Here is a 27,459-nt window from a genome sequence, read left to right on the forward strand (position 1 = left end):
TGGGAGGATTGGGAGGTAGCTCTTTCATAGCCCGATTGGTATGTAAGTGAGAGGGAAGGGGAGGGCGGGGACAGGCCCAAGGAGCAGGAGTAAAATGACAGTAGAGGAGCTGGAAAGGAGCCTTTGTTCTGAGAAATGTACAAGCANACAGAACCTGACATTTCAATCCTGTTTCTGCCCTTTCCTCGGTGAGTGAACTTGAGCCTAAATTTCCTAATCTGTGAAGTTCAGATAACAACACCTACCGTCCCGGACTACGGCAAGGATTAAATGCGTTGATGTACACAAAATACTTGGTATGCGGTTGATAAATATTATTACTGTTATTAAGCAGGTGTTACAAGAAGACTTGAGAGGAGAAAGACACTCTGTTGGCTTGGGGGAGGCGGGGCGGGGGATTGAATTGGTTTATCCTCATGGGAGACCACAGGCCTGTTCCTTAATGGCTCCTGCCTTCTCTGCAGCTGGGACCTAGACACCAGTTGCTGCAAATTGCCTTCCTCACTTTGCTAAGGAAAAGACCCTTGGGTCTGAGGTTTGGAGCCAGCCTAGAGGGCAAAGCTCGGTGTTGGCCTGAGCCCCGAGGATTCCCCTCTGCCTGAGTCTCCCGAGTGACCAGGACAAGTTCCAGACGATAGAAGAAATACTAATCAGGTGAGGGCACCGTACTTGTCTGCTGATACCTTTACAACCACAGTACTTCCTCCTCCTGTTGCTCAGAGAGCTCCTATGGCCTTTAGGAGGGACAGCCCGGGAGTCCCAGACACCGTGTGGAGCCTCCTCAATCTCTCCCTGCCTTCTCTAGCTTCCTGGATCCCAGCCTGGACAGGATCAGAAGTCCACAGGACAGCCGTGGCAGCCACAGTGCCCAGAGCCGGGCTGGGCTCTCCTCCCTAGCTCTGCCCCAGCCTTCCCTGTCCCCGGTCAACTGGCCCAGAAACCAATTAGTTGCCCTCCATTGGCTTACTTGGCCCGGGATAGGCAATCGTTGTGCACCTCTCTCAGAAGCAAAATACAACAAAATATCACACCCCTTCATCTACTTCTGAGTGTCTTCCTTTCTGGGTTCTGTAAAGCACTTGGTGGTTTTTGCTTTGCGAGAAAGTATGTAACTGATTGTTTCTCCGTGACAAAAAGAAATTTTTTGGTCTACAAAAAATGATATTTGGGTCCTTCTATTTTGTTTTCATGCTTCTGCATAGCAAATAACTTAAAAGTTTTTAGTGTTTATTTTTGAGAGAGAGACAGAGTGTGAGTGGCAGGCGGGACAGAGAGAGAGGGAGACAGAGAAGCCAAAACATTATTTATTTGAAATTCAAATTTGACTTAAAATGTTAAAATGTGGGTATCTTGTGCTTGTTTTTTTGTTTTGTTCTTTCTTTTTTTTTTGGCTAAATTGAGCAATTGTAACTAAAGAGAAACTGTTTGTCAAGAGACATAACAAAATTTGTGATTCCCACCATAAAAATGAGCAAGGTCACCATGTAACACTTAAGATCTCAGAAGCAAGGAATATGTCCACCCATTTTTCTTGGTAGCAAAGTAAAAATTAATAACACAGTGTGTATCAAAGTCTTTTAAAAATTAAAGCTGTGTGCAATTATCAGTAAAGATGGTCTTTGCATCATTGTTAATAATTCTGAAAAAAAGAAAGCCCCTGACTTACTTCAAAATAGTGTTTTGGTGAATAATAAATTCAGTCAATGGAACACAAGGAAATAAATGGAAGCCAAGGTTATTTTTAAGAGTGTTGATATGGATACTTCTTGACATGAAGTATGTTGAGGGGAGAGCATTGAATGAAAAGTATAGGTTGCGAAGCTATCATATTTTTGCAACACAATTGCATTTTGTCTATTGAAGCACACTTTTCTCCCTCATGTTTTAGCATCTCTGATATCAGGATGCCTTTAGGATTCATCGTATCATCAATCCAGGTTGTGTAAAGAGCAAGAGAAAGTAATCAATAACCTAGGTGAGAGTTTGGAATGCAAAAAAAAAAAAATCAGTTGACTTAATCTCATGTATATTGGCTATTTTTTTTTTACTTTCACTTATGTATTTTAAAAATATAATTTATTGTCAAGTTGGCTAACACACAGTGTATACAGTGTGCTCTTGGTTTTGGGGGTAGACTCCCGTGATTCATCACTTACATACAACACCCAGTGCTCATCCCAGCAAGTGCCCTCCTCAGTGCCCATCACTCATTTCCCCCTTTCCCCCGCACCCCCCATCAACCCTCCATTTGTTCTCTGTATTTAAGAGTCTCTTATGGTTTGCCTCCCTCTCTGCTTGTAACTATTTTTTCCCCTTCCCTTCCCCCATGGTCTTCTGTTAAGTTTTTCAAATTCCACATATGAGTGAAAACATATATCTGTGTTTCTCTGACTGACTTATTTTGGCTGAATTTGTGAGTAGGGGAAAAATCCCAGCTAGCACCATCAAAAGGAAGATCAGCTGTCAGCATTCCAGCGAAGCTGTGGTGTCCCAAGGGGGCTGAGGAGTGCTAGACCCTACGTTGAACCTTTACAACAACCTGCAGCAATTGTCTGGCTTGTAAAAATTTATAAAAATGTATATAATCTGGGGCCCGGCAATGCATTCTTAGCAGTACACAAAGCCTGAGATCAAGAATTTCTAACATGAGATGATTAAAATAATAAAAGACAAAAAAAAGCAGTACAGAATATGGTTCCATTTCTTCCGTTTACAGAGCATTCCTCTAAATCATTGAAGATTGAATTATTCAACATGAAGATTAGGAAGGGATATGAACATGGAGTTTACAGGAAAAATAAGCCCATGAAAACATGAGTAACTTCACTCCTGATTGTAGAATGTAGATGAAGTATCAATTCTCAGTGAGCCCCTAAGTAAAAAATTAAAAAGCTGGTCAACATCCAACTCTCAAACACTGTTGCTGGAAGTGTTAATGGCCTACTTTATAAAGGGTAATTTGACAGTATCTGTTAAAATTGGAAGTACCTCCCTCTTGGCCCAGTAATTGTGTTACTGCAAATTTACTGTACAGATATATTCACAAAAGTACACGAAAACATGTATAGAAAAATATTCATTGCAGCACTGTTTGTAAGAGCAAAATATTGAAGCAAACTAATTATCTATGGTAGACTGGGTAAGTAAATAATGGAGCCCTGTGATATAATAACATAATATTATAGCTATATCACGTAATATTGTGCAGACATCTTTCTTTTTCTTCTATGGTTGATTGTCAAGTTGGTTTCCATATAACACCCAGTGCTCCTCCCAAGCAGTGCCCTCCTCCATGCCCATCTCCCCCCTCCCTTTCTCCCCCACCCCCATCAGCCCTCAGTTTGTTCTCAGTATTCAAGAGTCTCTCATGGTTNAGCAATTGGGGTAAGGATGATGACTAATGCCATGCCTCCCAAGTCCAAAATATATCAGAATACATTTGGTATGAATAAAAAGGATCTGAATAAATACTTATGTGCATATTGTATATGTATGTATTTGGTGGACACAGTTTACCTTTTCTTTTCTTTTATAAAAGGTACAAAGAGTTTAATTGGTGGTGGGTCTGTGGGGAGTGGGCTAGGAGTAGGGAGGTGGGGGGTGGCGGGATTTTGCCTTCTGGATTTTACCTTGCTGTTCTTTAATTGCTTGAAGGATTGGAAGCAGAGCTCCAAGGACTTGAACGAGGCAACAGATGCAGGAAGACAGGGTCTCCCGACCAAAGCTGAGAACACAGATGCAGCGAGACGTCAAAAAATAGGATCTCTGTATAGACAAAGGCCAGTTGGCTTGATGTTAGCGGTCGCGGTGAAGCTACAAGCACCAGCAGAGGTGAACTCCAATTGGAAGCAGGGGGCTTTGACCCTCAGCAGTCTGGGGGCCAGTCAGAGCTGGAGTTAGGGGACCTTTAACTTGATCCAAGGGAGGCAGACAGCTCAGCGCGCTTGCAGTGTAAGTGTCAGGGGTGTTAGGGGGATCTAATGGGGGGCCTGACCTCATAGTGGGGCCATGAAAAGTTTCGTCCAGGAAGCCATGTTTGGCATGAGCCGCTGAAGGAGGCATAGGAATTGTCTAGGCAATCTCAGGGACTGGAAAAATACCAGATACAGGGGACAGCGTGTAGGAACATCTGAGGGACCAGAAGGTGAGCGCATGTGGTTGTGATAGGGAAAATCTGTTGCAAGATGGCGGACCCGACTAATAGGAAACACCTGTCCCCGATTGATGACGAATGCGGAAGTAACAGGCTATAAATTGTTCCCTCTGCTGATGCTCTGGGTGGAGACTTCTGGAGAATGATCTCCTCTGAGCTTGCCGGTGTAAAATAAACCTCCTGCCTTCCAAGATCTCCGAGTGCCCCTTGGTTCTTCCGCCGGGTGATCCAGGCCAGATTCTGCAACATCTGGTTCCCTGACTGGGAAACCCAACCGCGCTGGCCCGTTGTTGCCACCGGTTTGGAAAAGCGGCGAGGCAGTGTCGGAATGAAGAATCGCGAAGGAGAAAGTGCGCCCTGCCTGAATTTCGGCAGTCTCCAGCTCGGTGGCCTCGGGCCGGCCCGCTCCGCCGTTCCTGACGGACTTGAGGAGACTTGGCAAGTGAGGACCTGGAAATGACGTCGGAAACTGGTAAGGCCTGGGCCCTAAGTCTGTCCTGTCCTATCCACCCGTAGTGCTGGAAGGGGGAGCTGATCCCTCCCCAGACACCCCAGTGGTCTCATCCGTAGGAATTCTGTGGGAGGGAATGTAATAACCTCTGGTGTGTACGTGAGTGTGAATATGAGACTCGGTCTGGCTTGCCTGCCGGGTTCGATTATGTGACTCCATGGGTGGGCGCCCTTAAGGTCCCCAAAAGCCTACGGAGTCTGGGTGGGCCCATCTGCAATTCCATGGTAAACGGCCTACAGTCTATGGTTGCATTGGGATAGTTTCCGATCGTAAGTCACAAAGCTGAGACTGCTATGGCTAAGTGTCACCTAAGTTCCTTCAGGACACGGCCAGACAGGCATCTGACTGGCCTCCTCATTAGAGGGGGCACCCCCACCCCTTTGTCTGTCTTTGCGACACCGCCTCACAGGAACATTATAGGGTTGAGACAGAAAAAACCCACGGTTCTTGAAACTATGATTAAGAATTTTGAGTAGGGGTTTTCAGGAGACTATGGAATTAAGATGACCACCAGCAAATTAAGGACCCTATGTGAGCTGGAATGACTTCACTTCCTGTCAGTGAGGATGGCCTTCGGAGGGAACCTTAGATGTTCCAGTGGTCCAAGCTGCATCTGGCATGTTACCAGAAAGCCAGGTTACCCTGATCAGTTCCCGTATACCAACTCCTGGTTAGAGATTGCCCAAAACCTCCCACCTGGGGTCCGATTTACCTGCAAAGAACAGGGACCGGCTAGGGTACAGAGGTCCTGACCTCTGCAAATTCCCACCGGTGATCCGGAGGAAGAGCCGTTTTGCCATCGCCATATGCTCCCCTGAGACAGTCGGCATCTGACCCTCCGGCTCCCGATACTCTGACACTTCCGGACTCGACAGACCCTCTCTCCTCCAGACCAGCAGCCAGACTGCGCCCTCAGCTAGGTGCAGGTGCACTCCAGATGCCGGTATGAGAGACTGGTGTGCTGGCCGGGACGCTGGAATGAGGGAAACCTGAGAGACGTGATGAAAATGGAACCTTCCTCCTGGGAGCCGCACCGGCCTCTCTGGATGGCAGTCACAGCAAGGAAATGGCAGTGTTTGCAGCTCCTGCCATAAGAAACGAAAACTGGTATCACTTTCTGCTGCTACTGGCTCATGTTGGAAATAAGCCTGCTGGTTTTGACCAGGCCTCACAATATTCCATATCAGATCAATATGCCAAACACAGATACCTCATAAGGAAAAGCATATTCCTGCCTTTGCAAAAGAGATTTTATTTTATTTTTTTAAATGTTTTTATTTATTTCTAGGAGAGAGAGAGAGACAGCGTGAGCAGGGGAGGGTCAGAGAGAGAGGGAGTCACAGACTGAAACAGGCTCCAGGCTCCGAGCTGGCAGTCAGCACAGAGCCCGACGCGGGGCTCGAACCCACGAACCGCGAGATCATGACCTAAGCGAAAGTCGGACGCTTAACCGACTAAGCCACCCAGGCGCCCCTGCAAAAGAGATTTTAGATAAAAGCTCTGTGGGGGATTGTAAAAAGCCTCTTCCTATGGGCCTTGCATGTCAAAGACAATTGAGCCTGGCCCCAAGACAAAGAGCCTAATTTAGAGTTAAGGAACAAATAAGTTAACACTTACACCTTCTTCTAACTGGTGATGTATGGCAGTCTCTTCCCCAAGGCCTACATCCCACAAACACCCTCCCCTACTGGCAGCTGGGGTGANAAAAGGAACCTTCCAGCCTGGCCACTCCATGATGTATTACCAGCCTTTCTCCACTACAGATCTCCTCAATTGGAAACCTAACACGCCATCATATTCTGAAAAACCTCAGGCAATGATAGACCTAATGGAGTCCCTCTTCCAGACCCACCGACCAACTTGGGAAGACGGCCAACAGCTGGTCTGCACTTTGTTTAACACTGAAGAGAGACGGAGAATTCTGAGAGGAGCTCGGCAATACCTTGAGGAACACGCACCTGCCGGGGTTGCCGATCCTGGCGCCTGGGCTAGAACTGCCGCACCTGAAGAATGTCCCACGTGGGACTTCACTACAGAAGAATAAGTCCACATCTGCCGGTACCAAGAGGCTCTCCTCCGAGGATCCAAGCAGAGGTTAGAAGCCTCTGAATATGATGGAGATCTCCTCAATCCCCCAGCAGCAAGGGGAATCCCCTGGGGATTATTATGCGCGGCTATGCGAGGCTTACTGCATTCACACCCCGTTTGATCCCGAGGCACAAGAAAGTCAACAGCTGGTAAACCCCTCTTTCGTGGCCCAAGCCGCCTCAGATATCCGAAGGAAGCCCCCAAAACTTAAGGGTTTCGGTGGGATGAACATCACGCAGTTGAAGAGAGCTCAAGAGGGCGTGAAGAGGTAAATGGGTGGGGTTCACGCAGTCCACTTCCAGATCGAGGTTGCTAACAAGGTCTACATGAACAGGGAGGACCCTGCTGAAGGAAGCCCAGAAAAAGATGAGGGGAAAAGGTCCGCCTCCTCGCCGCTGCTTTAAGGGAAAAGAACTATAAAGGATGGAGGAGGCCCCACCACCAAAGGCGGGGAAGCCCAGGACCCCCTTAGCAAGGGATCCATGCGCCTGCTGCAAGGAGAAAGGACATTGGAAAAATGGCTCAACCAGGGAATGTCTCAGAAACCCAGCCGATATGTTAAAGAATCCTGCGGAAAAGACCTCCTAGGGCTAGCAGGAATAGATTCAGATTGAGGAGGACTGGGCTCCCTTCTTGGCCCCCATGAGTCCACATCAAAATGAAAGTAGGGGGCCAAACTTTGACTTTCATTAGATGGGCTGAAATGGAGGGGGCCACTCAGACCAAGGAAGGATGGTGGAAACTGCTAGATGGGTGCATCTTAGTCCCAGTGGCCCTTGGAGGGCATCTAGTTGGCTAATACCATCAACTCCCCCATCTAGGAAACACTGCATTAGAGGCCCTCCTCAAAAAGCAATACACCAGCCAGCTGCCAGCATTATGTTGAGCAATAAGCGGACGTTGTGTGTCTTATGCCAGGAATAACACCCGATCCTTGCTGCGACCCCTGCCAGGTGTCCAGAGGGTAGGAGCTACCCCCTTTGAAGATCTAGAAATAGACTTAACAGATGTCCAGCCAAATCGAGGATTTAGATACCTCCTGGTAATAGTCTGTACATAATCTGGATGGGTTGAAGCTTTCCCTACCAGGACAGAATGGAGCTGGGAGGTAGCTAAAGTCATCCTAAAAGAGATGGTCCCCTGGTTTGGTCTGCCGGCCACCATCCACAGTAATAATGGATGTGCATTTGGGTGATGGACATTATACCAACTTTAACCAACTCCCTCAACATCACTTGGAAGCTTCACACTGCTTACCGGCCTCAAAGATCAGGGAAAGTGGAGCGAATGAATTGTACCCTCAAGGGAAAGGTAGCCAAGTTCTGTCAGGAAACAGACTTCCATGGCCAGAGCTGTTGCCCTGGCCCTCCTCCGTGCCCATTGCACACCAGGGACTCAAGGTTTCTCCCCCTTTGAACTAATATATGGGAGGCCCCCTCCATGTCTAGGGAGCCCCACCCAGGGAACCCACACCACATAGGGGGTAAGGGAATAAGAGCAACTTCAAGCGTTAGGGGCCACCCTGAATAAGTTACTACAATATACCATAGAGAGGGTCCCAGTCTCTTTAGGATCCCCTGTACACTCTCTCACCAGGGGACTCCATCTGAGTCAAAGAATGGAAGAGAGACCCTTTCAAACTACAGTGGACTGGGCTTCCCACTGTTATTATGACCACCCCTACTGCCCTCAGGGTCACCGATATCATGGGTTCACGACTCCAGAGTCAAGAGGGCCAATCTTTTTTTTTTTTTTTTTTTAAAAATAGTTTATTGTCAAATTATTTTCCACCAAAACTTGTCAAATTAGTTTCCACATAACACTCAGTGCTCATCCCCATAAGTGTCCTGCTCTATGCCCACCCCCCTCCCCCCACATCCATCAGTCCTCAGTTTTTGTCAGCATTCAAGAGTCTCTCATGGTTTGCCCAAGAGGGCCAATCTTGAGGAGACCCAAAACTGGGAAGACTGACCCAATTCTGACAAACCCACTCAAAGTATCCTTTCAGAGAGTCCTAGATGCTTAGGATCTTCAGCCCTGCTTCAGCCACACCCCAGAAGCTGATTGGTCTATGCTCGGCAGAAGCTTGAAGAATCGCTGTTCTGATAAGATTGACTGTCATTACTCTTTGCCATCGGGTTGGCAGAGGTTACCCCAGAAACCTGGGGAAACAGCGAGCGGTTCCTGTTTTCACTCCTCTTCCTCTTATGAATAGGATGTTCTGTTGGTATTGATTGCCTCTAACCTGGGCCCCATTTGGAGCCAGTAAGAGCAGGACACCTTCAGTGGAAGAAGCTAAAGATGACGCCCTCTAATACAGACTAGATCTTTTTAAAGGGGCATCAAAGTGGGGAATGACAGGGAAAATTTGCTGTAAGAAGGCCGACAAGACTAATAGGAAACACCTGTCCCTGATTGAGGAATGCGGAAGTAACTGACTATAAATTGTTCCCTTGGCTAATGCTCTGGGCTCAGACCTATGGAGAAAGATCACCTCTGAGCCCACTTGTGTAAAATAAACCTCCTCCCTTCCAAGATCTCTGAGTGTCACTTGGTTCTTCTGCTGGGTGATCTAGACCAGATTCTGCAACACTTGGAGAAAATCCAGTGGAAAAAGATACACGATGAGAACACCAGCTAGGCAGGATGCTTACCCTATGAGACTCGGGAGCAAACGCTGGGGCGGGCGGGGTCGTCTTTGTCCCAATAGCACTGGGAAGCTTTTGGGGTTTTTTGTTTTTCTTGTGTTTTTTGTTCATTTTTGTTTTCACCCTAGGAAGCTTTTGAATGGTGTTAATTTTCCCAAGACAGGATCACTTAGGGGGGAGAAGGGTGCAGGGAAGGTTCAGAGAGGAAGTTTTGAGGCTCTGGTGAAGCCCACTTGAGGGATGGCCGTGATGGGGCCAAAAGAGCTGGTGTCACGGTTGGATAGACATTTATGGGTGTCTCTTGGGATCTCTGCTTCAAGAGGACCACAGCAGCCAGCCCAACTCCCATTCCGAGCTGCCTTGAAATGTGCTTGTGGGGATGGGCACCAAAAGTGAAGAGAAAACCAGGATCCACAGATCTGAACACCAGTCGTGGGAGCTGCAGACTCTGAGACCTCGGCCTGCAGCCCACATCCCCACCTGTGCTCCCGGCCTCCCTCTTCTCCCCAGAGTTGGAATACACCAAGACAGGGATTGTTTCCATGCATCAGCACTAGACTTTAATGGTGACCAGCCCCTAGAATGAGAACTGTTGTGTTCAGGGGGGTTCATTTCCTTTGCGGATATTGATTGCATTGTTAACCCCCTTTTGAGCTTCATTCTTTCCACCAAACATTAGGAACAGGACTTTCTTCTGGCAAAATTGTGAATTAGGAGAACCTGAGTCCCTGGCTTTTGAAAGTTCTCTCCTGCCTTCAGTACATCATCCCTTCTAGGCCGCAGATGTGGGAAGGCTCAGAGGCTGCAAAGGCCTGAAAATCCACATGCACACCAAGCCTTTGAATATATGTGGGTGCTCTTCTGATTGAGGAAATAGAAATTTATTTTCATGACCTACTGAATGCGACATAACTTTGGTCATTGTGCATTTTCTTAACCAATAGATGTGAAAAGTCTAACCTGTTATGTGGGTGGGGGAGGGGGTCTGTGGGTTTTATTATTATTTTTTTAAAGGAGGTCATTATACTTCTAGTCTAGGGAAAAGGATCTGGTATAGTGGGTTGGTGTGTTATTCATTCAATAGTTATTGCATGCTTCCTGTGTGCAGAGCCACAGAGACACTCATGAATGAAACACAAATGCTAAGCCCATGCTAAGCCCTAGAGATACTCATGAATGAAACAAAAATAGTCTCTGTTCTCAAGAAATGTAGAGTCTGATGGGAGATAGAGGCCAGTCAACAGTAGTTAGTTTTAAGCAGAAGATAAAGTTGAGTGTTAGGACTCGGACATGATGTTACTCCTTCCTCAGGGTTCTGTATATTGAAAGAGGAGCTTCGAGAGGGGCATACACATTTACACAAAGGTCTCAATTTCTGCTGATGGGACTTCAGGAAATATCTTGGCCGACTGCAGAAAGCCATTTTAATAGCTTGACTGGAAGACAAATCAGAACCTTTGCTAAGAGAATAAAATAGTATCCAGACTATGCATGTTAATAACCAATATCACCTCAATATACTAGCCATTTAGTGTCATATTGATCTATGGGCTCTGCCTGTGTGGAGGACTCTGTTCAAATATTTAAAGATATATGTCTGATGACTGCATCTGTAATGCTATTAAAAGGTCAAAATAATGCTTATTGGGTCTGGAATGATGCTAGAGTTTGGGGGCTATTAGCCCATTGTTGGAATTTGAGCCTGACACGCACAGCAAGGAAAGCCCAGTGATAAAATTGCCAATAATAGAAATAGAAGCCAAACTATATTTTTTTTAATGAAAAAGGATTTGGGACCTAGCTGGCTTGTAAGAGCTAGCACGTGGGAGTAGAGCATCACGTGTTGCTGTGGTAATAACACATGGTGTGGGCTTTCTTCCTTACACCATCACGCTCCTTCAACAATAATCGAAATTGTCCTGAAGGGTGTTCTTCCTAGTTGATAGGACTTAAAGTGTATTTTGTCGTTAATGATTATCATGTTGGAAGGTATCCACAAGACTCCCCCTGGGGCCCTATGTGCCAAGGCACGTGCTCCCAAGGGAGGCTCATCTGAGTACCGCTAAGTTTGGCTTGATTGGGAAAAGTATCCAGAACCTTCCATAAACCTTTTGTGTCTGTATTCATCCATTGGGTTGGTGTCATAGCACAATTTAAGGGGGAAGAAGAATGTTTCAGCCACTCATCATAAGGCAGAGAAGTCGATTTCTATGACAATACTATAACCTTTGCTATGACGCATCCCAGATCTCTGGAGATCCTCTCTGGGTGGTAGACATTTTGCTTTGTGAGGAGTTTCCCCCACTTGCCTGGCCTCCGTTTTTTTCAGTGGTGACACTCAGACTGGTTGATGTAAGCCTCCTGAAGCCCCAATATTAGGCTTTGGGCTTTTCTGATTCAGTTACTCCGTGGCAAGTATATTGTGTTGCCCATCCTCTCCTCCTAGCTTCCCTTCCTTCCCTTCTCCTTTCACGATGTCAGTCGCTTGGAGTGGCTGTATGTTTCCAGCCAGGTGGGGCAGGGAGGAGCTGTCACAGGCAAGATCAAGATGCATCAGGATCCCTTAGCTGTTTTCAGACAATGGTCTGACCTCTGGTCATTCTCTGTTGGGAAGACAAGCCATAGCCTCACCTGTCTCTCAGGAGGGCCAGACAGCTCTGGGGGGGAGGGGGCAGTTTTGGCCCCTGACACATCACACTGGTATCTAAGCTGCAAGAAAGCTGAGTGAACGTGGCTAGAAAATGGCCTGACACTGAACGAGGGTAACAGCCAGCCTTGTCTTCAGAAAGTTCAACAAAAGCCTGTCTTGGGGTGCCTGAGTGGCTTAGTCGGTTAAGCGTCCGACTTTTGCTTAGGTCATGATCTCGCGGTTCGTGGGTTCGAGCTCCGCATTGGGCTCTGTGCTGACTGCCAGCTCAGAGCCTGGAGCCTGTTTCAGTCTGTGATCCCTCTCTTTCTGACCCTCCCCTGCTCACGCTGTCTCTCTCTCTCCTAGAAATAAATAAAACATTAAAAAAAAAAAGAAAAGCCTGTCTTTGATGACTAGCAGACAGGGGTCAGAGGCCATTACAGGGGCTCCAATACATCAAACCCCCTTTGCAGGCTGTAGTGAGGGGAGGGGGGAGGCAAAGATGGAGGCTTCCTCTTTCAGACCTCACAATCATTTTGGAGAAACCAGATGCCTGCCAGTAGAGAAGTAATTATTACTGGTACCTCACGTGCTGTATGCTAGACAGTCAGGAGGCTACCTGAGCATGAAGATCAGCAAACCTGGGCCATTGCCTAAGAGTACTTGAGATTCATTCACGTGCTTGGATTTGACTTTCCCTCGACAAGATGCAAACATATCTTGGCATCAACCCTAAGGTTATTGTGGATCATGGGGCATTTCTGTTGGCTTCACCCTGGCAGGATTGAGAGGTGGGTAGAGCTGGTCTCAGAGCTTCTAATGTCTCTTGTGGCAGCCACATTTCTCCTGGGCAACTCCCAGCATCTTGAAGCTTCTCTACAGACACCAGAAGCTGCCATGAGACACCATGCACAACCTAACCGTCCCACGCTGGCGACCCTCTTGCTGCTTGCCCACTGTAGAAAAATGTACTAGCTCAGGGCACATGGCGGCTCCGTCAATTGAGCGTCTGACTCTTCATTTCACCTCTAGTCATGATCCCAGGGCCATGGGATTGAGCGCTGTGTCAGGCTCTGCGCTGAGTGTGGAGAAAGCTTAAGATTCTCTTTGGGGGGAGAGGGAGGGAGGGAGAAAGAAATCTACTAGCTTTATACAGTGTTGGCAAGGGTAAGGGGAAGAGGCAGCCTCATCTGCTGGTGAGCTTATAGACCAGTACAGATTGCAAAGCAAATTATCAGTGTTACAAACGACCATATCTTTTGACACACAGCCTGCTTTTAGGAATTTCTCCTACAGATGTGTGCAGAATTATAGTATCGTTCGTACAGCAAAAGATTAAAAACGTACCAAATATTGACTAGAAAGACCCTAGTCTTTCTGTCGAATAACAGAAGGTATATTCAGAGAGAAATATTCTGCAGCCATTAAAATAAAGTCAGAATTTTTTTTAAGGAAACCTGTGAATCAGTCTCAGATCTATTGTTCTTAAAAGCTTTATTAAGTAAAAATACTGGGCTGTGTGTATAACCTATTTCCATTTCAGTAGAAACAGGGCAAAGAGTTTACTATGTCTTTATCTGTCTGGCAGGACATCCTAGAAGCTGCTTGTGGAGATGGTCAGGAGGAGGACGAGAGATGCCTGGGGTTTGGGGAGAGGTAGAAACCTCTCAGCTAAGTCTTCATCTCCAGAGGCCTCTGGTAAGTTCTAGCATCTTGGCTGATGCTGGACTCATTCGTTCACTAGTACTCTTCAAAGCGGACTAATTGAGCATTGTTCCAGCAATAAAACAGAATGGGAAAGGATCAGATAGCAAATCTGGTAAGACTTCTGACACTACGTGGGGTTGGTATTATATCCGCATGGCTCAAAACTGGAATTGTAAGAGGCAGCATGCAGCAGTTGGTGGGGGGCTAGATGGAGTGCATTCACATGGGGAGGGGGGTCATGTGTATTTACACAGCATCCAGTGGCTCCCTGTTCCCTTCAGTGCACGCGACTTCCAGGAATGTGTGTGAAAGGAAGCATCCCCCTCAGAATTAGAAGGACAAAATCCTGAGTCTGGTTCTCTGCTCTCCACTTACTGGCTGTGTGACATGACTAAGGCAGCTCTCAGACCCAAGTGTCCTTGTATACAAAGTGGCCGTTATGTTTGGATGAGATGGCATATGGCCGAGGATTTGTGCATGAGTATGTGAGCAAAATCTGCCTGATAGATACAAGCGTTTCTCTACTTCTCCCCTTTTCCGTAGGCTTTTGGGTTTTCCCTTTGGTTTAAGGGTATTACATCACTAGCACTTCTTATTGTAAGCTGTCATCTTTAGAAGCTGGCGATGCATGGCTACCAACTTTGTCTTAGAACATGGTAACATGTGCTTTCCCTTGGCTGGCACCAATGCCCCCTTTCTCTGCTGTGTCCCCCAAGTTGGTGATGTCCATTTCCTCACTATTCTGGTCATTACTTACTTTTGCTAAACGGATGTAAAGACACATTTAATTTGGCCTTTCTCTCCTTTCCCAACATAGGGGAGGCTCTTACCTCTAACTGGGTGGCTGCTTTGAACCACTCAGAGAAGCCTTCGTTGAAAGAGGGACCCCACACCCCATTCCCAAGACACCATTGTTACTAGCTTCTCGCGTTGACCATGAACATAGACACATGTATGTATAGCTTAGCCACCCTTTACATACACATACAGTGGGGCCATAATATCTCGTGTTCTGAACCTTGCTTTTTTATTTCATAATGTGTCTTCGAGATCACTTTGTTATCAGTGCGCAGAGAGACTCTTGACTCTTTGGCTGAGTAATAGAATATTGTGAGATGTTAAAGGAGTTGGAGTTGTACAGAGAACTGGATATAGTTCAATAACGGAACTTTGCAAACTGCCCAAGTTGGCCTCAAGGGAGAGCACAGGGAGATGATATACAGGCCAGCTGCAAGCGGTGATTTTGGAGGGACATTATGCTCATACCCCATGAGACTTCTCCAAGGACTCCTTCTAGACGCCATGCATTCTGGGGAAGGGTGGATTGTGATTTGTTGAAATAGGTCCCTGGCTCCGTTCACCTGCTATAGGTCCCAACGATGCTGCCAGGTGGCTCCCTGCCCCAGTCTGGAGCTGCATGTTTGGTTTGAGTCAACCTGCAAGGAAATTCTCCAGGGCACATCTCCAGAATTTTCTTAACTCAAACACAGCCCCCGCCTCTTGAAGGCCATTGTCCTTAGAATTCAAACTCTTTGGGCAGCTGGGTGCCCCAAAGCCGGACTGCTCCCCCTTGCTGGTGACTCGAACTTGTCTCACTGTGGGATTTGGGGGGCAGTCCCTTTAGTTGGTGTAAGAGGGCTGGGAAAGATGGAGTCCCGGGTCCTCCCGACGGGCCCTTTCTTCCAGCTGTCTTGCTCTCATCATTTTAGGGGCTTTCTTCTCCCTCTGCCTCTTCAGGGGCAGGAATCTAACTGTGGGTTTCCTCTGAGGTTGAGTTCTGGCTCCTCTGCCCCATGTTGCTTAGCCGCCCTTTTGAAAGAGGGTGACGGTCCATGACAGCCCAGCCTTTGCTCATGCAATAGGCCAGAGTGAGAAACGCTACAGGTTTGATTTACAGAATGAGGGTCTCTGAATTCACTGATCTGTTGGGATGACACCATTCGAGAAGCCACAGGAAAACCTGACTCACTGTAAGCACCGGAAAGAAAACCTGATGCCTGTTTGAGGAGAAGCAAAGAAAAGTCAGCTACTTTTCAGAGCTCGGAATACAGCAGCCCACTCAGGGCTCAGATAGTGGGTCACCTGGCTCTCCTGCCTCTCCCTGGGTCAGGCTAAAGGCGACACCAGGCACTCTCCCAACTATCGTAACGATACTTGAATCTCACAGATGCTGCTGATAAACCAACGAGTGACTTGACTTGGTTCTGAGGGGCATGGAGCCTCATGCCGGAGTTCATTCTGAAGTCACAAACACCCAGAAGCAGAAGCAGATAATTGCCAGTAACCTTCAGAAGATCCAGTTTCCAGCGATGTGCGACAAAATGACGATTTAATAGATGCAAATGTCATGCTTGAATATTTTTAGTCTTTCTTGACAGTGCATGAGTCATTTGGAATGACAGATTGCGTTCAGGGGGAGAGAACCCCATTCCTTTGCTAATTTACTTTGTACCTTTGACTCTTGTGAAGTCTCTCGGCAACATTACAGGAAGCTGCCTGGTATCTTCTGACACCACATCACAAATCAATTTCCTGAAGCAATTCAACAGAACTGTAGCTCAGTTGCCTTTAAGGAAAAAGCAAGTACCAAGATCTGGCCTTGCCCTGTCTGCTAGGTGGACATGTCAAACTCCAGCTACGTTTCCAGCCCATTTGTTTCTTTTCCTTTAGGGCTGCTTATGATAGGAAGTCTCCCTCTCTGTCTCTCTCTATTGTGGCCTCAGACCCTGGAGGCTTTCGCTGGAGAGGCTCCATTGGCCTTTTTGCACAGGTAACAGGTGAGGGAGAGTGACAGTGTGACAGTGCTCAGTCACCTTTGCTGTCCTCTCTGCAGCAGGAGAGAGGGTCTGAAGAGTCCAGTCAGGTAGACCTGGCGTCTGTAACTTCCACAGCTGTGCCCTCAGCTTATGCCTCTCAGCTTTTGCTACTACATAATCCGATTTACTTGGGGAGATTTTTTTTTTAAATTTTTTTAATGTTTTATTTATTTCTAGGAGAGAGAGAGAGACAGCGTGAGCAGGGGAGGGTCAGAGAGAGAGGGAGTCACAGACTCTGAAACAGGCTCCAGGCTCTGAGCTGGCAGTCAGCACAGAGCCCGACGCGGGGCTCGAACCCACGAACCGCGAGATCATGACCTAAGCAAAAGTCGGACGCTTAACCGACTAAGCCACCCAGGTGCCCCTCACTTGGGGAGATTTTTAAACTACTAACGTCTGCACCTCAGCCACAGAGATTCCGTTTTGACTCCTTAGGGCTGACCCGCACACAGTGTCATTTCTGAAGGGAAGGGGGAGGAAGGAAGGAGAAGCCATGAAGGATTCGCTTGGAAGCCCATTGAAGGAACAGATGAATCTTGTTACTGGTTTGTTCCCAGGTCCTGGCCCATCACTTGGTACCAGAAAATACTCCCGGAAAGAACCGATAAGAGGCCAAATGGATGGCTGAGAATGTGAACTAGAAAGCTTTGAAGACACGTAAGAGGCCGAATAGCGTGGTGGGCTCTGTCTGGGCTTCGGGTGAGCAGGCTGTGCTTGAGTGCCGTCATTTGCAAACTGGATGCTTTGGACAAGGAGCCTCCCTGTCACCTGCAGAGCAGAGGAGTTTGGATCACATCATTTCTAATGTTCCTTCTCTGTTTCAAAACCCCTCTGAGTAGATGGTTGCTATGCCTACCCATGGCATCTGGATATTTTTATTGTGCTCTGTGTGCTTCCAGTCAGCTCAGAATTGGCTTAAGCTAGAGAGCAGTTGTCCTTGAACAAGAAGCCTGGGACCGTCAAAAAGAGGTTGCCTGGTGACGGTTTGTACAGCGATGACAGACACCCAGTGTAAGGGGAGAAGGCAGAATGTTCCAGAACATTCTCTGAGGCCCATGGTGATTCCATGGTGGGTGGGTGGGTGTGTGGGTGGGGGAACACACACAAGCCTGGAGCATTTCTTTTTGGTGTGAGCTGTAGGTATGCTGGTAGAAGCACAGAGGCCCAAGCTGGCTTCAGAGACTTAAAAGTCCAAGTTGACTTTTCTCCTGACCCAACCCCCTTCGGCATTGCCTAACTCTCTCCAAACACTGCCCGACGCCTGTTTATGTGCAGATGAAGGAAAGCTCTCTGTTGACTTTATTTCCAAACCCTGCCTTTTGGAATTGACACAAGAGGGCAAACGGCTTGCCAGGGTGGACCGTCCAGTCAGCTGGCTCCAATCCCCCTCTTCCAGCTTTCTGGCTCCATCTCCTCAAACAAGCTATTGGAACAGACATGGATAACACAGATAAAAAGCAGGGCAACATGGGCTTTGAACCCCAAGGCCAAAAGGCTTATTGCAAACTGGTCAGCTTCTGTCTGTGGCTTCCAGCCCCCAGGGGTGAAAGACCAGAGCTCCCTTCCTTCCTTCCTTGAGCCCCTCCCTGTGCATGGTTGGGTCCCCATGTGTGTGTGTGGGGGGGAAACCTGGCGTGACCTGCTTCCTCAGTGCTCCAGGTGGCCAAAGCCTTAGGTCTGCTGAGGCTGCGGGGGACCGGGGCGGGGGGGGGAGGGGGCACGTAGCTTGGACACACGTCTCCATCAGTGCAAAGGCAGGATTCCATTCTAGTTAGAGGCGCAAACTCTGGAACCAGAGTTCTGGTCTATCTCATAATACAAGCCCTGTGACTTTAGATGAGATTTTTCTTAATCTGATCATCGCCTTCCTTTTCCCCTCTGAAAAATGAGAATGATGCACCTGCCTAGAAAGGCAGGATTAAATATTTAATTTCTAGGGGCTCCTGGGTGCCTCAGTTGGTTAAGCATCTGACTCTTGATTTCAGCCCAGGTCTCACGATCTCGAGGTTCGTAGGTTTGAGCCCTGCATCAGGCTCTGTGCAAAAATCTTGTTCAATGGCAAAAACCTGACTTGAACTGACACGAGGCTTTTTATAGTCTTTATTTATTGCACTTAGTGTAGGTATTCGTATGCGTGGCTGTAGAAATATTAAAAGGTATGATGACAGCAAGCTGCCCGGGACTCTGGTCCCAAACACTGGTCCCCCGCAGTGCTACGTAATATATGGGATATATAACACGGTACTTTTCTAAAATATCTGTTACAAAAATCTACATTCCAAAATACATCTGGCCCCAAGAGTTTTGGATTGTGGATCTATAGCACCTTTTGCTCTGATTATTGGCTTTATCCTTTGCCTTGCCACCCAATGAAAATCCTAAGGGCAAATGTTTGGTATAAATAATGACCAATTAGTATTTCTTGAATGAATGACTGAATGCATGATGTTTTTGCAGGGAAACGGTCTTTCTTATTCTCTGTGGCATTCTCCACCACTCCTTGATATTTGTGGTAGGGTTTGTAAAATTAATTTCTCATGGCTCTTTGGTTCCTCCTCCTTGGGCTCTGGACTGTAATTGGGTAGGCTGTCCCCAGGGTGGGAAGCGTAGGGCCTGGGAAGAATGTGTTTCAAAGAGCTAGACTCTTCCATTCTCCATTTATTTGAATAGGGTTTTGAAAAACAGGGAGCATTTCTGGGGCATTGGCACATCTTTAATAGAAGAACTTTCCAAGACTGGGGAGGATGAGCCAAAGGCTTCACTCCTGAGTTTCTCTTTTCCTTGTTCTCCCCCAGGAGAAAACTCTACCCGTATAATATGAAAAGGAGAGGATACTCTACCAGACCCACCCCTCCGGACTTGATAAAGGCCAAGAACTCCAGGGCAGGAAAGTGGGACAGACACTTTGGCAGGTTCCAACCAAGTTATTAGACGTGGAGAGGGTGAGGAGGCCCAGAGTTGTGAGAGGTCTGATTCCCAGTGTCCACGAGTTAAAGCACACAGGCCTTTGGGATTCATGGTGACAAGGAAGGAGAACAGTCACATTCTAAGTAAAGAAAAATGGGATACTTATTAGATAATTTAAGTCCAAATCTCTCATTGATCCAAATTGCCTATGACCACGTGCAAAGGTTGTAAACTCATGTTTGGCTGGGCAGCTAACAGGTAATGAATTAAAGTGGGCCCGACGCAGTACAGTAAGGGGGTGTGGCCAACTGGAAGGTTTCGGCTTCTATTCAGCTCCCGTCTGTTCATCAACAGGCCTTCTAAGTTTTCATAGACAGGCCTTCTAATTTTTTAAGAGAAAGTGGGAAACCTGATTTTTGCATGAACTGTTCCTTTTAAGAAAATTCTGGGAAGGCCAAGTAAAATTCATGAGTAATCAAGTTATGGCCCACCTGTCCCCATTTTGCCATGTTTGTTTCCATACATTCTGGGTGCCGGAGCTCAGGGAAGTCATGGGATCTTAGGGAAGTCAGTTTGTGAATTCCTAACATTTTCTGATCGTTCTGGAGGCTGTTCTTTTCATCTGAAGCTTCTCATTCTCCCACCCAAAGGCAAAGTAGGCTCCCCTCCTTTTCCAAACACAAACACAAGGGTGTCTTACCCATGCCCTTGGTCAGCACCCAAAGGAGACTGTTGAGAAGCCAGCAGAAGGCACTTACGAGCACCTCTGCTTAGACAGCCCAGTGTGACTGGGGGGCCTGGAGGCCACCAGGGAAATGGCCATCTCTTGAGAACCACACCCAGTGTTGCTTCTATGATAAGCCTTCGAGATCATGTCTGAAGGATGGGAAGCAGAGTGAAAAGGCAACGTGTTCATTTCCTATGGTTTTAGGCAACCAGAGGCCAAGGTGGCAGGACACTCTTTGCAGATCGGTTTCTGGTTTCAGTCTTTTGCTGACTGTCTCCTTGTTTCCTCTCCTGTTCTCTTGCCAGAGACCCCGAATGCCTTTTTCTTTCAGACAATCAACTCGGTTCCTCTTCAGGGTCATGAGGCGGAAGATGCTCATCAACCTGGCCAACATTTGACTGTTATTCGGCGGTGGACAGAGGCAGGAGACCGTGAACATTCTCAAAACTGAAATCCAGACAACCTCCAAGCCCACTGTGACCGGAAGTTCGCCCCATTCCCCAGATCCCCGTCCTGCTCCTTTAAGTCCAGGTTTCTTGAGCATCCAAGGTACGGAGAACGTGGATGAAACCCTACGCTTCCTGGTTGCTTATGGTGATGTGTAGGAAGGAGACCATCACACAAACAACCACAAGAGGCAGAAAGGGACCAGGAAGGATGGAACTGCGTGTGCTGGGGGCACTAGGAAAGGCTTTGTGAATGAAGCGACATCGGAGATGGGCTCTGAGGTTCGGTAGAGCTGGATGTGCGTGAAGGTCACTCCTAGTAGGAGAACAGTGTGGACAAAGGCTAGAGGGAGGGGTGCCGGGGGCGGGTGGGGAGACTCTCTCTGCGATTGCAGAGAGGAGCAGGAAGGGAATGCGAGTCTGGAGCCTGAACTTCGAGTGCTTGGCTGAGGAGTTGAGATTGTCCTGGGTGCGCATTGGCGGCTGCTGAAGGATTTCTGCAGGGGATGCGGTGACCGGCACTGGGCTGTGTGTGAACTGGATGGGGAACCGGGAACGGGGCGAGGTGTGCAGTCAGGAGGTTACTGTCGTTACTGGGAGAGAAGTTTCCGAGGCTGGGAAGGTGGAGGTGAGGGTGTTTGCACCCTTGAGCTGGTAAGGGTGTTCCTGCTGTCCTCCGCCCCTCCCCCTTTCGCCCAGCCCCAACTCTCGTCAGGCGTTTGCCCCTGATCCCGCCAGAACTTCTGCTGTCGAGATCACCGGTGACACCCTGATGGCCACTTCCAGTGGTCACGCCTCAGTCACATCTTGTGGATCTTCTAGACTCACGATGGGGTTACGTTCTGATAAACCCACTGGGAGTTGAGAATATCATTAAGTCAAAAATGTATGACTCCCCCTGAGCTACGGAACATCAGAGCTTGGCCTGGCCTCCCTTACCCGTGCTCCAAACACTGACACGAGCCTGCAGTTTGAGAATCAGGTGTTGATGGTCTCGTGTGAAGCACCGACCCCGGCACTGAGGGTGAACAACAGGACGCTCTGTGGACACAGATGGTTGTCTGTGTGTCGGTCATTGACCATCGTGCTCGCTGGCTGACTGGGAGCCAGGTCGCTGCCCACCCCCCGCCCAGTGTCACCAGAGAGGCCACCGCATGTCACTGGTCAGGGGCATGATCGATTTTCAAACTTCCAAGAATGGTTTCTGCTGAATGCCTGACCCCTTTGCACCATCGTAAGGTTAAAAAAATCAGTAGGTTGAACCACAGTAAGTCAGGACTGGCTGTAACTGACACACACGGTCTCCCCACCTTCATAAGTAAGTTCTCCTCTCCCTGTTTCTGGAACCCCACCAGCTCCCGCTTTTCCTCCCACCTCTCTGGCCACTCCATTCCTGATGGTCTCACCTTCGTATCCTGGGACCCTCTTTACAAAGGCTCTGAGGGGTTTTAAATTCCATAGACATGCTGATGGCACTTACGTTGATATCTCCAGCCTGGACCCCTTTCTATGACTTTATGCCGTCAGAGGAGGAGGAAGAGGGAAAGTAGGTGGATCGGATCGGGGAGAGAAAGAGAACCAAGAATAAATGATTAGGGAGCATCATTTAGGGGAGGAGAAAAACTAGTAGGAATAGTTGGAGAGGGAGAGAATAATCAGGAAGGTGAAAGGTCATGGAAATCAAGGAGCATTTAAAGAAAGAAGAAAGGGTTGCTAGCGTTGAACGCTGTACAACGAGGAAGAATGAAGACTGGGGAAAGATTAGGAGAAGCGGCCACGCGGAGACCTGCTGTCCTATTGCCCAAATACCCCGGATGGCCTGAGCACCAGGCAGGAGTACAGTGGAAACTGGTGGAAATTTTGCACATAGCAGAGCGATATGGTCAGAGCTTTGCTGGAGGCAGGCTAACAAGAGGGCAGGTGGGCTGGGAAGGGGAGAGAAATAGAGGACACATTCTAGAAGGATAATTCAGCCATCCCAACGCAGGGAGTTCTGGAAGCTAACTTAAAGGCTGGTGGCTTCAGTGTTTCATGTGTAGAGCAAGAAAATGACTGGCCCAGGTCCCTGGGGTCCTTGGGTATCCCAGACCCTCACACTGGGTATGGCCATCTCCCTTCCCATGTCCCCAGCGTTGGGTATTTCCCAATGCCGTGGCTCTCCAGCTTCCACAGCTAATATTTGTCTCTTATCGATCCAGTCACCAGCCTGTTACTTTTTAACTGGAGTCCTGGGTTCAAAGGCCTGACTTTTGTTTAAACACTCATTACATTGGGGAGGGGATGTCCCCCTGATAATCTCGACTGATGAACAAGCAAGGATCTTCTAAGTCAATACAGACCGCAAAGAAGGCAAGAGAGGGGGGGACCGAGGGGGAAGGGTTGGAGGTTGGGGGGGAAGAGTGGGAAGGCCTACTGGCCGAGGAGCCCTTAGAATTTCTAAGCTAAATAGCTAATACAGCAAGGGCCAAACCCAAACTTTCTTTCACAAGTAATATTAAATATGTTATAAGAAACTTTTTATCAGAGAGAAACTCTTTAAAAAATATAACGACATCCTGGTGCTTCATCAGACCATTCTTGGGGATTGAGAAAGCAGCCCTCAGTCTCTGGTCCCCCATGGCCCTTCAACTCTGTTGGACAAAGGGATGTTTGCCTTGCCCGGAAGGTATCTGGAAAATCTGCATTTGCTTTTGAGGGTGGAGAGAGCTCTGGCCTGCATGCAGGTGGAGACAGTGTGGCTTCCTTTGAGGGCCTGGAGTTGGGGCTGTTCCTGAGAACAGGCTGGCTTTTCAGGGGAGTGAACACACTGTACACAATGAATTTTATGGTCTGAAGCTGGCCCCTGCCCTCAAAACCCCTCCTCTACTCAGTTTGCCAATGCCTAAATGCCATCATTTCTATCTTTATTCCTTGTAGGTTAAGCCAAGCGTCACCTTTGGAATTGCTTAAAATGAAAATACTTCTGGAAGGGGTCAAGAGTTTGGTCTTATCAGTCATTTACATCTTAGTGGAAACGAGTGTATTGGCTCTTCCCTCGGAGAGGAGGTTTGGTGGAGGGGGAGGCAGATGGGCAGGAGAGTGCAGCGGCTGAATGGCGGCTTGCAGCCAGTCTGGGCTCAACTCACCACTCTGCAAGTCTCTTTCCCTCTCAGTCTGTTTCCTCATGTGCAGCTTGGGTCCACTGATTCTGGCCTCATTAGGCTGATGTAGAGATTTGTGGTGCATGCCAGTAGTACTGTCCTAAGACAGTCAACTGAGCTTGGCAAATGGCAGCAAGGCTGCCATTCCATGGGGAAGTTCCCTCTGCAAAGGGATGCTGGAGGCCGAAGATACACTAGGGCAGTGTTCGGCTTCTTATTCCCAGACTCCTCCACCTTTCCTCTGGTTCCCGCCAGAGATTTCCCAGCCTCCCTTGCAGTGGGCAAGTGGGGATATGCCCCTTCCAGAACTGGCCTTCCTGCAGCCCTCCAGCCTCTGCCTGGAGGAGATGCCCCAGGGGATGGCGGACCCACGAGGGGCGGTGCCTGGGTTCCTGGGCGACTTCTGGAGCAGAGTGTCACCTCTTACCTACATAAGGAGAATGAGTCTTTATCACAGTAAGCCCCTCCTGGGGGTTCCTAGTTACAGCATTAACTTGCCCTGATTGATAAAACTCCTGTCTTACACCAGCCNGGAAGCAGTCCAGACCACCCTGTCCATCTGGAGGCACTGACGACCGACTGCAGCCAAACGTGCCTGGACCTCAGCCTGTAAGTTCAAGATGATAGTTGCATGTAAATGACCAGCTCGAACATCCTACAAGGTGACTGTGTCTATTTGAAAAGTGGATATTTTCATGTTATATATGAAATGGGGGGACACTATTTGGATATTGAACTATTGTACTTTTCATTTGTGATGACCTATGGCTTCCCACCCATTGGCTTAATGGGTTTTATGGTTCTAGGGCAGCGTAGATGCCAGCTAGAATTTAAAAAGTCATCGTAATAAATCACATGGTTCCATTTCTATGAGATTGAAGAACAGGCGAAACTAACCTATGGTGGAAAAAATTCAGAGCAGCAGTTACTGGGGGATGGGGGGAGGGCACAGGAGTGGACACTGACCAGGGGGAGACATGAAAGAACTTTCTGGGGGAATGAGAATTCAGGTTACATGGGTACACGCCTTTGTTAAAACTCCGTGAATGTACATGGAAGATTAACTTCATTGTATGGGAATTTTATCTCTGTTAAAAAGGAGACAGCATATTCAAAATGGAGTCACTTGTGCCAAGACTTAATACCTGATTTAACCGCAGTCTCATTCCCCATCCCCCAACTCCCAGGAACACGACCTTTAACCTCCTAACATGGAACTTCCTGGTCAGCACTAGGAGGTAATTCACCAAGTGACCCTTTCTTGTCCCCTTAGGAGGGTGACTCGCCTGACACGATGCATTCTTTGCTAGTAATGTCCTTCCCCACTCCCCCTTTAGCCTTTAAAAACCTTCCATTTTGTACTGCTCCTTGGAGCTTTTTTTTTGTTTTTTGTTTTTTTTTTGTTAGATTGGACGCTGCCTGATTCATGAGTCATTTAGTAAGAGCAATTACATCTCCAAATTCCTCAAAAGGAAAAAAAAATTAAATGATAAAATCTAGTTAATGATAGACAGGTTGAAGGACTGGGGGCGGGGAGACTGCTGCCTGCAATTTACTTTGCAGTGCTCCGATGATCACGGTGGATTAAGGGGTAAAGAGGAATAGGATATGGTAAGCAGAGCAAAATGCAGTGGCCGAACTATGGGGTGGAGGGTACCGGTGTTCACCAGACAATTCTTTCAACTTTTCTGAATGTTTTCATAACAAAATGTTGGCGAGGGGGGGAGTTGTGCTTTGGGATTCAAGGCTGACAGTCATTAGTACTAAGGAAAATGGCATTATCAGGCTCTGTCAAGAGGCAGATTTTTGTCCATTTTTTTAAAAAGTTCACTTATTTTGAGATAGAAAAAGCATGAGGAGGGAAGGGGCAGAGAGGGAGAGAGAGAATCCCAGCAGGCTCCATGTTCAACGAAGAGGAGTCCGATGTGGGGCTCGATCCCATGAACCATGAGCTCATGACCTGAACTGTATCAAGAGTCGGACACTCAAAACGACTGAGACATCCAGGCACCCCGATTTCTGTTCACTCTCAAAGCTTCTCTAATCAAGAGCTAAATGTAGATGACTCATAGCTTCTACCTTTAGCTTGTACTGTTACTCAGTCTGGACAAGGCCAAGCAGGATTGAAAATGGTTAATATCTTAATTCTGGCAACTCTGTGTACAAGGTCCACGGCAGGAGAACACTTAGAAATTGCCCCAAAGTATAACATCCCTTTAATCAGAGGGGATGTGCCTCTCCCATATCGCTCATTTCAGTGCTTAGTCATCTCTTTGATGTGGGAAACAAAGGCGAAAGAAAACTTTAGGCTGCCTTATAATTTACAACCCATTGACATACTCCTGAGGCAGGCAGGGACCTTCCTCTACAAACTCAAGTGCCTTGATGTTAATTCAAGCTAACTTGTCCGCAAGTCAGCTGTTCCCTTAGGGAGGAGACGGGCTTTCCTCAAGCACTGGGGGGAGGGGAAGCAGAGCAGAAAAGCTTTGGGAGAAAACCGGTACCCTCCCTTCCCACCACTCTGGCCCAAACCCCTCTCCCTGCCATTCTGTACCCCACTCCAACAGGGGCAAAGTGTCATGGCGGCAGAACCGGTGATGGGGGGGAGCCTCGTCCACGCGTGAAAACGGCATGCAGGAAATGGCTAGGTTGCTGGGCACCTGGCCGTGAATGGGGTGGGGTTTGAACAGGCAGCTCAAACTTCAAGAAGCGGTCACTAGGTGGACACATCTGTGGGGCTCTGCGGAGGGGCTGGGCAGGGGTCGGGCTGGGGGAGTTCACCCTTTTCCTAGTCTAGCCTGAGACGGTCCCCAAAAAGGAAGCTTCCTTCTCACCAAGCCCCCACCAGCGGGCACCCCTGAGGTCATGACAGAGTCCTGCAATCTGCTAAGGTAGGAGCCTGTACTGGGTCTTCAGTAAACTCCCCCTCAATCTGTTTTCCTGTCCAAGTCCAGTCCAGAAACACCTGCTGAGAGTCCGCCAGCTCATTCTGTGGGAATCTACCACTTTGAGACATGTCCTGTCCCAGTGAGGGATCTGTAAGTGGCTTTTGCGTGCTTACATCCGGGGACCATGTGGTCATGCGTGGTCCCTTAAGGGCAAACCTTGGGACTGAGTGCGAACTCTCGGATGCCCGTGCTGGGCACTGCTGCTCTTATGGGGGCTTTACCGGGACACAGGCGCTGAGATCACTCCTGGGCTGCAGAGCAGGCCAAGAGCTTATTAACTGAGCAACTGTGTAACTGATATGTAACAACTTCTATTTATTCCACTTTTTTTTTTTCTCTCGAAGAAAGAACATACACAAGTGTGGAGCCCCTCCGCCCACCAGCATCTCCCTCCCTTGCCTGTGCACATCCGGCTGGAGGCAGCAGGCTTTCCCAGCAAGGGGCCATCTGCTGCTAACTGGAAAAGGACTAAATTATGTCCCGCTTGGATGCTACCTCCTGGCAGCTCCCGAAGGGACAGACTAGGGCTGTCAAAAGGCTTTTGTACTAAAAAGGAAACATTTTTGAGGAGGCTACCGCTTTTAACTGGGAATTGACGTGAGATCTAGAATTTGATAGCATCTTTCTTCTGAGAACCTCTTTGGGCCTCATTACTGAGTCTTATTAACTCACATTAAATTGAGAGTTGGTTGGTTTAAAACCCGGAGGTAAAATATACCTTTCTAGACATGGACTCCTA

General features: G+C 48.0%; 2 long non-coding RNA genes across 2 annotated transcripts; both read left to right on the forward strand.

The window, feature by feature from the left end:
• The first annotated feature begins 217 nt into the window (after positions 1-217).
• LOC144242590 (uncharacterized) lies at positions 218-1,017 on the forward strand. Its single transcript, XR_013338387.1, has 3 exons — positions 218-296; positions 465-654; positions 806-1,017. It is a non-coding gene; the product is annotated as an uncharacterized LOC144242590 (long non-coding RNA).
• A 3,308-nt stretch (positions 1,018-4,325) lies between these two features.
• LOC144242715 (uncharacterized) lies at positions 4,326-24,299 on the forward strand. The gene is made up of 4 exons (XR_013338434.1): positions 4,326-4,625; positions 13,618-13,727; positions 20,518-20,735; positions 23,549-24,299. It is a non-coding gene; the product is annotated as an uncharacterized LOC144242715 (long non-coding RNA).
• Positions 24,300-27,459: the final 3,160 nt, after the last annotated feature.

Source organism: Crocuta crocuta, unplaced genomic scaffold (genome assembly GCF_008692635.1).
Source record: "Crocuta crocuta isolate KB4526 unplaced genomic scaffold, BGI_CrCroc_1.0 scaffold36, whole genome shotgun sequence".
In the NCBI taxonomy this organism is placed as follows: domain Eukaryota; kingdom Metazoa; phylum Chordata; class Mammalia; order Carnivora; family Hyaenidae; genus Crocuta; species Crocuta crocuta.